Source organism: Malaclemys terrapin, chromosome 2 (assembly GCF_027887155.1).
Source record: "Malaclemys terrapin pileata isolate rMalTer1 chromosome 2, rMalTer1.hap1, whole genome shotgun sequence".
Classification (NCBI taxonomy): Eukaryota; Metazoa; Chordata; order Testudines; family Emydidae; genus Malaclemys; species Malaclemys terrapin.
The window spans coordinates 103541308-103554507 of NC_071506.1; the positions used below are offsets into that span (position 1 = coordinate 103541308).

Genomic DNA, 13200 nt, shown 5'->3' on the forward strand with positions numbered 1-13200 from the left:
TGAACCAGTGGTAACACCAATAGGACATTTGAGAAAGAAATGTGTATGCAAGCCCATAAAGAGTTTGATCGTGCTCCCTTTGACATCACTGGAACTTTAGGCTGTGACTGCAGTTGGAGCTGGTCCAGGCCCAAATAGAAGTTAAAATTTTTAAACTGGAAGGATGATCAAATAATGTCCACACTGTGGATGCCAGTGATAGGAATATCTCTTCATCCCACTTGTATAGATTTTGTTGTAAACAAACTTATTAAACATACTCTAGATCAGGGGTGGGCAAACTACGGCCCGGAGGCCGCATCCGGCCCTTCCGATGTTTTAATCTAGCCCTCGAGTTCCCACCAGGGAGTGGGGTTGAGGGCTTGCCCCACTCCGCGCAGCTCCTGGAAGAAGCGACATGTCCCCCCTCTGGCTCCTACGTGTAGGCATAGCCGGGGACTCTGCATGCTGTCCCTGCCCCGAGCGCTGCCCCCACAGCTCTAATTAGCCAGGAACCATGGCCAATGGGAGCTGCAGGGGCAACGCCTGCGGATGGGGCACTGTGCAGAACCGCCTGGCTGCGCCTCCGTGTAAGTGCCGGAGGGGGACATGCCGCTGCTTCCACGAGCTGCTTGAGGTAAGCGCCGCCCAGCACCTGCACCCCGATCCCCCCTGTGTACCAACCCCCTGCCCCAGCCCTGATCCCCCTCCAAACCCCTCGGTCTCAGCCCCAGAGCACCCTCCTGCATCCCCAACCCCTCATTCTCAGCCCCACCCCAGAGCCTGCACCTCCAGCTGGAGCCCTGACACCCCCCCGCACCCTAACTCCCAATTTTGTGAGCCTTCATAGGCCGCCATACAATTTCCATACACAGATGTGGACCTCGGGCCAAAAGTTTGCCTACCCCTGCTCTAGACAAACATAGGAACAACAGCAACAGAGGGTCCTGTGGCACCTTTAAGACTAACAGAAGTATTGGGAGCATAAGCTTTCGTGGGTAAGAACCTCACTTCTTCAGATGCAAGGTAAGCATCTTACCCACGAAAGCTTATGCTCCCAATACTTCTGTTAGTCTTAAAGGTGCCACAGGACCCTCTGTTGCTTTTTACAGATTCAGACTAACACGGCTACCCCTCTGAATAGGAACAACAGTAGTAACTAATGGCAGATAATCTTTTTCTATACACAAAGACACAAAACACAGAGCTCAGAGCCACATGCACTAGCCAACAGCCAAGAAAAAAAAATCACATTCATTAAATATGATTAGATAGACTACAAGGACTATGAATGTAAGGCACAATATTGGTCCTGTGGGTAGGACACAGGGCTGAAATCAGGAGGCCTGTGTTCTAGTCCTGTCTCTGCCATAGACTCACTGTATGATCATAAAGAAACCAGTTAACTTCTCTGTTCTTCAATTAGTGACACACATCCACCTTTATAAACTGCTTTGGGTATACAGCTGGCAAGTGCTAAGTAGTATTATTAGGATAGCACTTACCTGACCTGGACCATATATGTAATTATTCCACATTCTCTAACACCAGAATTACTCAACCTATTAAACACCTTTACTCAGATATCAATTAACTCAATGGGAATTTGGGGTATGCAAGAAATGCAGTAATGGGGCCTATTTTATTAACACTATCGACATGTTCAGAGGTACAGAAATTGAGATGCATTTAAGCAATTGTGTCGTAGTTAATTTCCTGGGACAGGCTTCTAATCTTACCTAGTGCAATTTACACCATTGTAAATCAGGAATAAAGCCACTGAAGTAAGCAGGGTCATACCAGTATGAAACTGCCCATTTTCTAATTAAATTACTAGTTAGGACTTAAAATGAGACAAAATTAGAGAACCAATAAAAGATAATGGCAAAATACAGGTTGTGTTAGGTGAAACTGAATGAATAAAGCAACCATGGGGAAGGACACACCAGGAAAATGGAAAAATTATATATGTCCCAGGTTAAGTGTGCTATCTAGCAATGAACCGAGTAGAATAAAAAAGGCTAAAGTGGATAAATATAAAAGTGCAAAAAGTTCTTTAACATGAATTAGAGGTATCTGCAAAAATTAAGGGCCCAATTGCATTTCCACTGAAGTCAATGTGAGTGTTAAGTCCATAGGCATATGACTCATCAGAGCAGACACAAAATAAAATTAGGAGGCATGATAAGGAAATTGAAAATGGAGAATTAAAATATAAAATAATAAATGGCATAAGGGAGGTCTATTAAGTGCTCCAATTTATTCTCATTCATAATAAAATAAATGTAACTGAAAGGCAACAAATTTAAAACTGGTAAACACTTTTAACACAATATATAAAGTTACCAGTGGAACTAGTTGGATTGTGTCCTAAGAACTAAGTAATACTGTAAAAAAGTATAAGACATTTATATGACTAATGAGAACATCCACAATTACTTTAGATAGGATAAACAAAATTATAGGGGATAAAAAAAACATATGCTTAAGGTTGTAAGTCAACTACTAACTGGTATAGGAGGATTAGGAGGAAAGTTCTACCGGTAGGTTATTCCATAGTAATTCATTATAGGGGGTTTTGCACCTTTCTCTGGCAGAGACAAGGTACTGGATTAGACAGACTGGTCTGATCAATATAGCAATTCCTATGTTCCTCTATTCTTAGGGATGATTTACTGACTGAAGAGGTAGATGATGCTTAAAAAAAAAAAAAAAATTCTTTACCCCAGTCTTTAAAAGGCAAATGTATGATGGATATCAAAATCAGCCAGGAATTTTGCTGGGGAAGAAGGAAATACTGAACAAATTGGGATTATAGTAGATGAATTAAAATTATCTAAAGATTGACAAAATTCCAGGACCGGATAGTAGCCATAGAGGAATTCTGAAGAAACTGGCAAAAGAAATGAGTGAAGTCACAATAAATATAATTAAAATATATCTGGAAAAATAAGGTACTTATAAACTAAAAAAAATCTAATGTAATATCTACATGCAAGAAGGTATCAATAAAATATCCAGGAAGTTATCAATATGATTTATTTTTACAAATCACATATATTTTTGTTGCATTTTATTTGTAATTTTAAAAAATCATTAACTTGTGGGGCAGATTTATTTACTTATTTATTTTATTTACATTTTTACAGTACTTAAGCTGTAGTTGCACATGAGTTATAGATGATCTTAAAAAAATATGTCTCAAAATGCCAAAAGCAGTTCAACTGTAATAGGGGCTAATTGCTGGCCAAATGTAATTACTTAAAATCCAAACTATTATATATATATATATATATAAAAGGATTCAAAACTGGAAAATGTATTGAAAAGAAATTAACTGCATAATAAGACATCTATTCATTGGATAAACACTATATGGTTAACATTTGAAAATGTATTTCAGTAAGGGTGTTTCACTTATATTCATTATGGGATGTTTTATTTTTGTCAAATTCAATAATTTGAAAGTATATACATTTGAATATACATGGAGCATATAGCTACAGCTGTCTAGGTCCTTATATTTTATACTATTGCTGTAGTTTCAAAATTCATTGCAAATACTAATACATTTTTCCTCACAATACCCCGGTAGGGAAACATTCTTCCCATTTTACAGATAGGTAAATCAGACACGGGTAGGTTAAGTGTGACTTCCCACAGGTAACACAGGAAGTCTGTGATAGAGGTAGAAATTGAACCCAGCTTTTCCCAGTCCTAGGGCAGTATTTTAACCGTGGGATTCTGTTTGGCTTTACTGGTGTTAATCTGGAGTAGTTCGACTGACGTGCAGTGACACAGGGGCATAACTGAGAGCAGAATTTGACCCCCTAAATGTAACCCTGAGTTACAATATAGAATCATAGAATCATAGAATATCAGAGTTGGAAGGGACCTCAAGAGGTCATCTAGTCCAACCCCCTGCTCAAAGCAGGACCAATTCCCAACTAAATCATCCCAGCCAGGGCTTTGTCAAGCCGGGCCTTAAAAACCTCCAAGGAAGGAGACTCCACCACCTCCCTAGGTAACGCATTCCAGTGTTTCACCACCCTCCTAGTGAAATATAACATTTACCTTGTAGAACATTTGTTTTGAAATGTCACATACGTTTTGTCTCCTTATAAAACAATGTTTAAAAACTGGTCAACTTTGATTCTGGCACAATTTAAAAGCAAAACTCTAATCTAATATTTAAAGAGAAACCAACTCCGTCTTGGTTTTGCCTGGGGGTGGGGGGTCGAATTTCAAAGTGGACCCAGGGTTGAAAGCCGGGCTGAGTTACACAAGTGAAGAAGGTGCCTCCGGGGGTCCCAGTACTAAAGTTGCGGGTCCGATGCTAGATGTCACCGTCCCTCACCCTGCCTAGCAAAACACAACCTCTCTGCGTTTACCCGCCGAGGCAGCCGGCGCATGTAGAACAGCAGCAACAACTCCTATCTCGTGTCTTCAACATGAACTGTGGAAAGGGTCACAGGCGGGGTGAGGGAGGCGGCTGAGAGCCCAGCAAGGGGGAGGAACGGAAGCTAGGCAGGACTTTCTCCCAGCCCCTGCCAGACCCACCCTGCCTCGCCCCCTCTTGCTCCCGGACCTTCATCCCCACTCCAGGAGGCAGCGCGCGGCCAGGGTCTGGGGGACAAGGGGAAGAGCCGCCCGCTGGCCTCAGGTGCTCGGCGGGGCCGCCTTGCTGCTGGCGTGGGGGAGCCAGGAGAGGCGGCGCCAGCTCCCGCCCCTGCGCGGAGCCGGGAGAGGGGGACCCAATCGCTCGCTCGCGGGCTCCAGCAGGCACCTGCCGCCAGCCAGCCGGGATCAGGCTGCAGCACCCTGCGGGGCGGCCCCTCCCAGCAGCAGCCGCTGCCGTGTCCGCGTCCGCCTTTGCTGGGACCTTCGGAGCCAGCCGCCAAGTTGAAGCCCGGCGCTGTGCACGGGGTGCCCGTGGTGGGGCAGGCGCCTGAGCTCCCGGCTGATGCATCCACCAGCAGCAGTTTTTCCCCAGGTACCGTCTAGTGCAGAGTGGAGGGGAAGGAGGGAAGGAAGGAAGGAAGGGGGGGGTGAGGTTTCCCCTGGGCCAGGATGAAGTTTGTGTGATGGGCATTAGGAGCCCCTGATCTCAGTGGGTGGGGGCTGCAGGATGGAGTCCAGCCGTGCCCAAATCATTGCTCCCGGGGGGGAATCGCAGCGCTCCTACGGCTTCTCTCTGCCGGGCAGCGCGTGTGCCGGGGCAGGGGGGCTGACGGCAGACGGGTGCCCGCCTGCTGGGGGCTGGGCGCGGTGGCAGGAACTTTCTGTGCCCCTGGAGCCTTTTCTCTCGCCTCCCGTCTTTCCGGGCTGCTCGCTAATAGCCTCCATGGCTGGGAGCAGCGAGCACTGCAGGGGCCCCCTAGCCCCCGTTAGATTTCTGAGCCGAAAGGAGTCAGAAACTTCAATCAAGTGTGTGTGTCTGTGTGGTGGGGGGTTCCCCGCCCCCTCCCGGTTGTTTTATGGAGCAGGAGCAAAGCGCGGCTGTTTGGACGCCAAATCGCATTTGGTCCATCCCCTGGGTTGCCCTTCGAGTTGGCAGATCAAGGCGCGGGTGAGCTGAAAACCCACAATAACGCTCTCCTCAGAGCGTCTGCCTAGCTGGGGCACGGCCAGAGAGCAGGCAGAGCCCAGCCGCCTCCTGCTCTGCCCCGGGCCAAACCAGGGGCGCCAGCAGCAGCACCCAGAGTCCGGTCAGGTTTTCCCTTCTGGCCTTTTGGGGAGGTATCGCCTCTAAGCAGTTCTTCTGCCTCCTCCCTAGGACTGCAAGGCATAGGTGCTGGAACTAGGGGTGCTGCCACACCCCCTGGCTTGCAGTGGTTTCCATTATATACAGGGTTTTGGTTCAATGGCTCTGAGCACCCTTGCTGCCAGGGGAAGTGTATAGGGGCACAACATAATACCCAGCCACAGAGTCCACTCAAAACCTGTCCAGGGGGTAAAGTGCTAAGACGCCTTTGAGTTGCTCTTTGAGGGTTTGCTGATGGTGGGAGCTCTGATGTGCGGCTTCCCTGGCACTCTTTGCATGCCCACTGCAATGCTGGATTCTTTTCCTTTTCTGGTATAGTCATCTCTTTTGTTGTTGATTGCATTTTTTTAAATAGGAATGTAAACAGATGTATATATAAATTCAAACAAAATGTATTGGAAATGAGTGGGGTCTCCATTTCCACGTATCTTTTGTTTGATGGAATCTCATATAAATCAGAGAGCCTTAGCTGCTGTGCACTATGCTTTCCACCTGCAATTAGTGCGGTTTTAAGTTCATTATTTTACATAAAATGATGTATGTATTGTTGATAAATTAGAAATCAATTGGCCCCATTGAACACCTTGTTCACCGTGTTGTCTATATTATCTTAATTGCAGATCTTTCCTTTCCCTTGAGGATCTATGACTTTTAACTCCCTTATGATGCCTGATGTTAAAACCTCATTTGAAGTTTAAGTGGTAAATAGGGTTGCCAACTTTCTCCTGGCAGAAAACGCGAACATCCTTGCCCCACCCTAGGCCACCCCTTATCCGAGGCCCCACCCCTGCTCACTCCATCCCCCTCCTCCCTCTGTTGCTCGCTTTCCCCCACCCTCAATCACTCACTCATTTTAACTGGGAGTTGGGGTGTGGGTAAGGGCTCTGGCTGGGGGTGTGGGCTCTTGGGTGGGGCCATAAATGAGGGGTTCAGGGTGCGGGAGGGGGTTCCAGTCTAGGGAGGAGGTTGCGGTGTGGGAGGGGGTGAGGGCTCTGGCTGGGGTGGGGGCTCTTGAGTGGTGCCGGGGATGGGCTTGGGGTGTAGGAGTGGGCTCAGGGCTCGGGCAGGGATTGGGGTGCGGGAGGAGGTTCCGAGCTGGGGCAGGGGGTTGGGGTGCAGGCTCTGGTGTGGGGTTGGGGTGAGGGGTTTGGGGTACAGGAGGGGGCTCTGGGTGGGGACCGAGGGCTTCAGAGTGCAGGAGGGGGTGCGGGCTCTGGGATGGAGTTTGGGTGCAGGAGGGGGCTCAGGGCTGGGGCAGGGGGTTGGGGTGCAGGAGGGGGTTCAGGGTGCAGGCTCCAGGCCATGCTTACCTCAGGTTCCTGGCCAATGGGAGCTGCAGATCCAGTGCTCGGGCAGGGACAGCGTGCGGAGCCCCCATGGCCACCTCTGTGCCTAGGAGCTTGAGAGACATGCCGTCCACTTCCGGGAACTGCTGGAGTTGGGCAGGCACCCTGCCTGCCCTGCTGTTGGCAGCCAACCGGACTTTTAAGGGCCCGGTCAGCAGTGCTCACCAGAGCTGCCAGAGTCCCTTTTCGACCGAGCATTCCAGTCGAAACCCAGACGCCTGGGAACCCTAGTGATAAACTGTAAATACCTGGAGAGCTTTGGTGACTCTAAGAGTTTGCTCTTGCACAATTGGAATCACATAGGTCAGCTATTTGTTAACTCTTTGAGTGTAATTTATTTCACTAGCACTCTGTTGTAATCGTAAAATCTGTTTTTATCACTCTGTAACTGAAATGAAGCTTCTACACCTTGGCATGCAACTACATGGGGTCAAATTCTATCATTTTTACTCAGGCAAAACTCCCATTGAATTCAAGAGAGTTTTACCCCAAGGTATCACTAAACTTGAATGTTTAATCATACTTAATAGCTTGTTAACTAATACAATTGTAAATTCTAGTGAAGACACCACACAAATGTTTGTTCCAGGAGACAGATGTGAGTTGCTAGTCATGTTTAAGCCTATCTTCGTGTCCTGTCTACCAAAGAATTTACAGTTGTGTTAGTTAATGTGTTAATATATTACTAACACGTCAGTTGTTGATATGCCCTCCATAAGATCAGCCCCCTAAATTGAGAATGAAAATCAATATTGATAGAGGTGCACGCAGTTTAGCTGTACTGTGTTCAGCACCAGTTCCAAAACTGTGATTAAGACTTGCTCTGAGGAAGAAGTCCCTTGTTCATAAGGCCCTTTGCCAACCTCCGTAAGTTACTTTCTGAAGAAGTGGGCTCTCATTTTGGTGCAGTGTTTGTTCTGGAGTTGCTGTTGCAAGTGGGACTTCATTTAGGTGATCCCTCACTCCTTTTAGCTCTGCAGGGGAAGATAGAGTCCATTAAGAAATGGTAAACACCACCTGAATTACATATGGAAACATTTTTAGTACATCCTAAAGCACCAAAGTTAGTCCAGCAAGAGATGTATTTTTCCATTCTGTTTATCTAGTCCAGGAAACTACTGTGGTTCTGAAGTGGCTTAAAAGTGACCCCCAAAGGGGAAAAAAAAAGTCTATGCTTTTTTTGCTTCTTTATAAAGGCATGTAAGATATTTCTTCTGTTTGGGTTTTGAATTAGAAATTGAAGCAGCATCTCTCCTGTTTTTTCTGGAAGACGCAAGGGCTAGTAGAACTATGATATTAAAGAAAACATGGAAATGAAACTCAGATGGGAGGTGATCTTTGTTCAGACAGTTAAAAACTGTGGGTTTTTTGTTTGGTTTTGTTAAAGTTTGTATAACTCAAACAAGTAAAATAGCTGGAAGAAAAGCTCTTGTTGGATATTCAACACTTCCACCTCTCCTAGTAAACTCTGAAAAGGTCCCAATTCACATGTTTTGGTTCATGAAGAAAGATTTCCAGCAACACAGGAAATATAGACTTGATATTGATAATGTAAAGAACAAGTGGGGGATGGGGGAGGGAGGGAATCCCACAAGATTGTCCTGTACATCATGAGGGGAAAAGGGGAGGGCAGAAAACGGGAACAAACACAATTATTTTTTCCAGGACACTATTAAAGATGTGTACACAGATTTTCTGATTGTCTCATCAACATGTCAACAATTGTGAATAATCCCCAAGTAAGATTCTTATCACTTTACAAATTATTTCAATATCCCCACATATTTTCAGGCTGTGCATATCTAAGGCATTATTGCACTTGTAAGGTGATTAAAGTCATTTGGCCTTGAGTGTCTCGTCTTGGGTTTAATAATACATCCAGAGAGTGCTGCAATAACTGTCCGTAAATGTCTGTCATATCTTGTGGCTTAATTATGAAACGGTTTTAAAACTCTGCACACGAACAGAACTTTTGGCTCAGCTTTTCAGATGTGATACCTCTGTGAATAATCCTTATGAAGGGCCAGATCCTAGAACTGAATACATGTGGGCAAACCCCCCATATCTGGGGAGCTGGCTTTCTTGTCAATTTCATGGCTCCACTGACCATAGGTGCCGACTCAATTTTTCCCTGGGGAAAAATTAGGAGGTGCTCCACACCCAGCGGCAGCCAAGCTGCCTCCTCCTCCTTCCCCCTCTCTTGAGTGCACTGTGTTCCCACTCCTCCCCCTCCCTCGCAGTGCTTCCAGCCCCCCTGCCGCCTAACAGTTGTTTGGCGGTGCTTAGGACTTTCCGGGAGGGAGGGGGAGAAGCGGGGATGCTGCGTGCTCAGGAGAGGAGGCTGAGAAAAGACAGGGCAGAGGCGGGGACTTGGGGGAAGGGGGTGAAATGGGGGCAGGAAGGGGCGGGGCTGGGATAGGAAAAGGCAGGGTGAGGCAGGGACTTTGGGGAAGAGGTGGAATGGGGGTGGGCCGAGGGCGGGTGCAGGGGCAGGAAAAGGCTGGACAGGGGTGGGGACCCACCGGGCAGAGGGGAAGTCGGCGCCTATGCCACTGACAGCAGGTAGATGTAAGTAATGCTACAAGGAGGCTGCATTGCCCTAGCTACACCGATATAAGCCCTACGCCTCTCCTGGAGGTGGTATTATTATGTCGGTGAGGTGGGCACTTATGTCAGCAGGAGCAAGGCTGTAGTGTGTATACTGACGTAATTAGGTCAACGTAAGCTGCCTTACATCGACCTAACGCTGTATTGTAGACCAGGCCTTTGTCTTGCCTGGTAATAGTAGGTTCATCCCATCCACCAAGCCTTCTTGAATCGTTTTCCTGTGATATCCAATCCCTGACACTGACTACTCACAGAAATTCCAAATCTTCTGTTCCCAAAGGAGCAGTGCACCCAGTTGACCAATTTTACCTTAAACCACTGCTCCTGCAAACCACCACAGCACTTATAAGCACTTAAAGTAAATCAAGAAAGGGGTTATTTAAGAAAGAATAGGGGTTGCACTAGAAACAAGAGAGAGTGGTGGAAATAAATGGCCACAATACAAAACAAAATGCAGACCCAGGTTTGCATTTTATCAGTAGCTACCTTTCCTGTCTAATAAAGTAGATTTCCCTCCAAAGTCCAGTCTCTTGAAGAGCTAGCTGATTTCTACCAGGAGCCAAAAGTTGAAGTTCATGAAAGCATCTACTTCCAGTCAGAGGTTTTCCCACAGTGAATGGATATAGTGTGTCTTTCCCTGCAAGCTGTTATAGTGAAAGTCTTTTGTTTCTATTCACAGGCAGGGCAAACCCCTGCCTTGCTGTAGAGTTCTTTTCTACCTTTATGTGGTTTTGAGTGGTTTCGATTGTGTGTTTGTCATTGCCTGATGGTTTTCCATTAACTGCTCTGGATGTGGCAAGAATAGACAATAGAACATTGCATTATTTCACCAGCTAAGTAGGAAGGGGTGACAACTCCCTCTTGCTTGAATGGCACATTACCCCCAGGTGATCAATTTCTACACCAAGTCCATAAAGCATACTTTCAATATCAATACACTATTCCTTAAATATTACCCTTATCTGTGTCTCACAATGGGTATGAGGCTTGACAAGCTATGAGCTTTCTGTACATACCTTACACGTTACTCTTCATGGATAGTTATCCTGTCAGACATGCCTTGGTATAATGAGTTTGTCAGATCTGAGGTGAGAGTTGTTTGCAAGGAACAAGGGACCCTTTGCCAAGGGGTCTTTGTGTCACTTGCCCCCAGAAAATCCATCCCAAATTTTACGTTTAATCCAGTGCATGCTGGGAGAGGACTTTGGGAATTTAGTGAGTATTATGTGAATACTCTTACAGCATGGACATAACCAATAAAGACTAGTTATGTGCTTCACTGTGGTGCCTCAATGATTGGTTTAAGGAGCTCCCAGTAATCTAGGAGACAATCTAGTGCTGGTTGTTCTCCATGCTGCTTTTCTGTGCATGGTGGCCCATAATTACATGCAGAGGAGAAAGGTAGGAATCTACATTAAAGGCAGCACTGGGGAAGCTAAACACCAGGCCTGGTCCAGTAGGAGTTTTGCCTGCATAAGAACTGTGGGATTGGGCCTGGTACATTTCCAAGACTAGTATAAGTGGTAGTAGGGGAAAACTATTAGATCCAGTTAATCCCTAAAGGACTTTAAGTTTGTATTCTGTTTGATGTAGGAATAATGGGGATAAATAAGGAGTAGTGAAGTATGGGTAACATATTTAAAAGTGCCTGTCTCCCATTTTCAAAAGTGATTTAGGGCCATATTTTTAAATGAATTTAAATTACCTTTAAAAATATGTCCCTTAAGAGCCTAGGTCTCACCAAAAATCAATGTGACTTACGCGCCTAAGTCCCATAAGGTATGTCTACATTGTAGTTGGAAGTGTGATTGCAGGTTGAGTAGGCATACCCATGCTATCTTTAATCTAGCTAGCACAGCTAAGAATAGCAATGAAACTGTAGGGAGTATGGGCCTCAGCCTGGGCTGTGCAAGCCTGCCCCAAATCTTGGATATGTAGTCACATTCCTAGACTGCGCTGAACCCCATGCCACTGGAGTTTTGCTGATATTTATGGCCACACTAGCTAGATTAAAGCTAGTGCGGATATTCCTACTACCTGAGCTGCATTCACGTCTCTCATTGCAACGGATTCATACCTTTAGGCACTTTTGAAAAGTTTACCGTATGTCTATAAGTTACATGGACTCAGAATATTATGTTTGGAATTTCTTGTGGCAGTATTACGAGTGAGTGAAGCCACCTGAACTTTGGCCTGGTGTCTCTCAAAATATTTCCAAAATGCATTGCACTGCATTGAGCCTCTAATTGGCTTAATTAAGTCATCAGTTTTGAGTTATATAGGTTGCATGTTTCCCTGTTGCGATTTTTTTTTTAAATGTAGTAATCAATCTGATGAAGATATTAAATCAATGGACTAAAATGTTTTGTTTGTACCAGTCAGACCTTTTTGGGTATCTGTTAATTAACTTGTCAGTTCATCAAAGTTACTTCATGCTTTTTGACTTGTGAGCTGTGATTTGTATTCTTGTTTGGTAGCACGTCTGAATCTGTGTTCCATTTCAGCAAGCAATTTAACTGCATAGAAGGCTAGATTCTGCCACATTTTGGCTACATCTCACGTAGACATATTTGTGTAAGCTCTCATTGAGCTAGCATGGTAAAAATAGTAGCGTTGCTGCAATAATATGGGCAGTGGTGAGCGGTGGCATGGGCTAGCCGCCCTGAGTACATACCCACGGAGTCCAGGCTGGTTTGTACTGAGCATGGCTAGGCTGTGCCACCATTCATTGCTGATACTATTGTGGCTACACTACTATTTTTATCATGCTAGCTCGATGAGAGCTAACGTGAAAATATCCACATGAGCAGAGCATAACACCCCTAGCTCCAAGTGTAGACATAGTCTAAGGGCATGGCTACACTTGCAGATGTAGAGTGCTGAGAGTTAAACCAGCCTTTGGAGACCGCAGCAGGGAAAACGCTGCCGAGTGTTTACACTCTCAGCTGGAAGCGCACTGGCGTGGCCACATTAGCAGCTTTTGCAATGCCACAAAGAGCAGTGCATTGTGATAGCTATCCCAGCATGCAAGTGGCTGCAACGTGCTTTTCAAATGAGGGAGGTGGGGTGGAGTGTGACAGAGAGTGTGTTGTGTGTATGTGTGTGGGGGGGAAGAGTGGGTTTTTGGGGTGCTGAGAGTATCAGCATGCCGTCTTGTAAGTTCAGACCCCCCTCTGCCCCCCACCTCTCTCTCACACACTCACAGCAAGCAACATTCCACACTAATGGCTTGCTTTGTCCTGGAGCAGATAAGCAGCTGGCTGTCAGAAACAGAGCTTTGAAGGGGGATATCTGCATTCCTACAGTTGATTCTAAAACAATGACAAGAGTGGCCACTTGAATTAAGGGGATTATGGGACGTTTCCAGAGGCCGATCAAAGCGCAGTAATGCAACACCTCGTTCACACTGACGCTGGGGCGTTTCAGCCGAGGCGCAACAAGTGTTGTGCTTCTCGTGGAGGTGGATTACCAGGCGCGTTCCAGCTGCAGAGTCCAGGGGCTCTA

The 13200-nt window shown here is 46.1% G+C and overlaps 1 protein-coding gene across 1 annotated transcript in view; it reads left to right on the forward strand.

Moving 5' to 3' along the window:
- The first annotated feature begins 4838 nt into the window (after nucleotides 1-4838).
- The window catches only part of KCNG2 (potassium voltage-gated channel modifier subfamily G member 2), an 80041-nt gene continuing 71679 nt past the window's right edge, over nucleotides 4839-13200 (forward strand). Inside the window, exon 1 of the mRNA XM_054020055.1 lies at nucleotides 4839-4972. The gene's annotated coding sequence lies outside the window, so the exon portion shown is untranslated. The remainder of the gene's footprint in view (nucleotides 4973-13200) is intronic.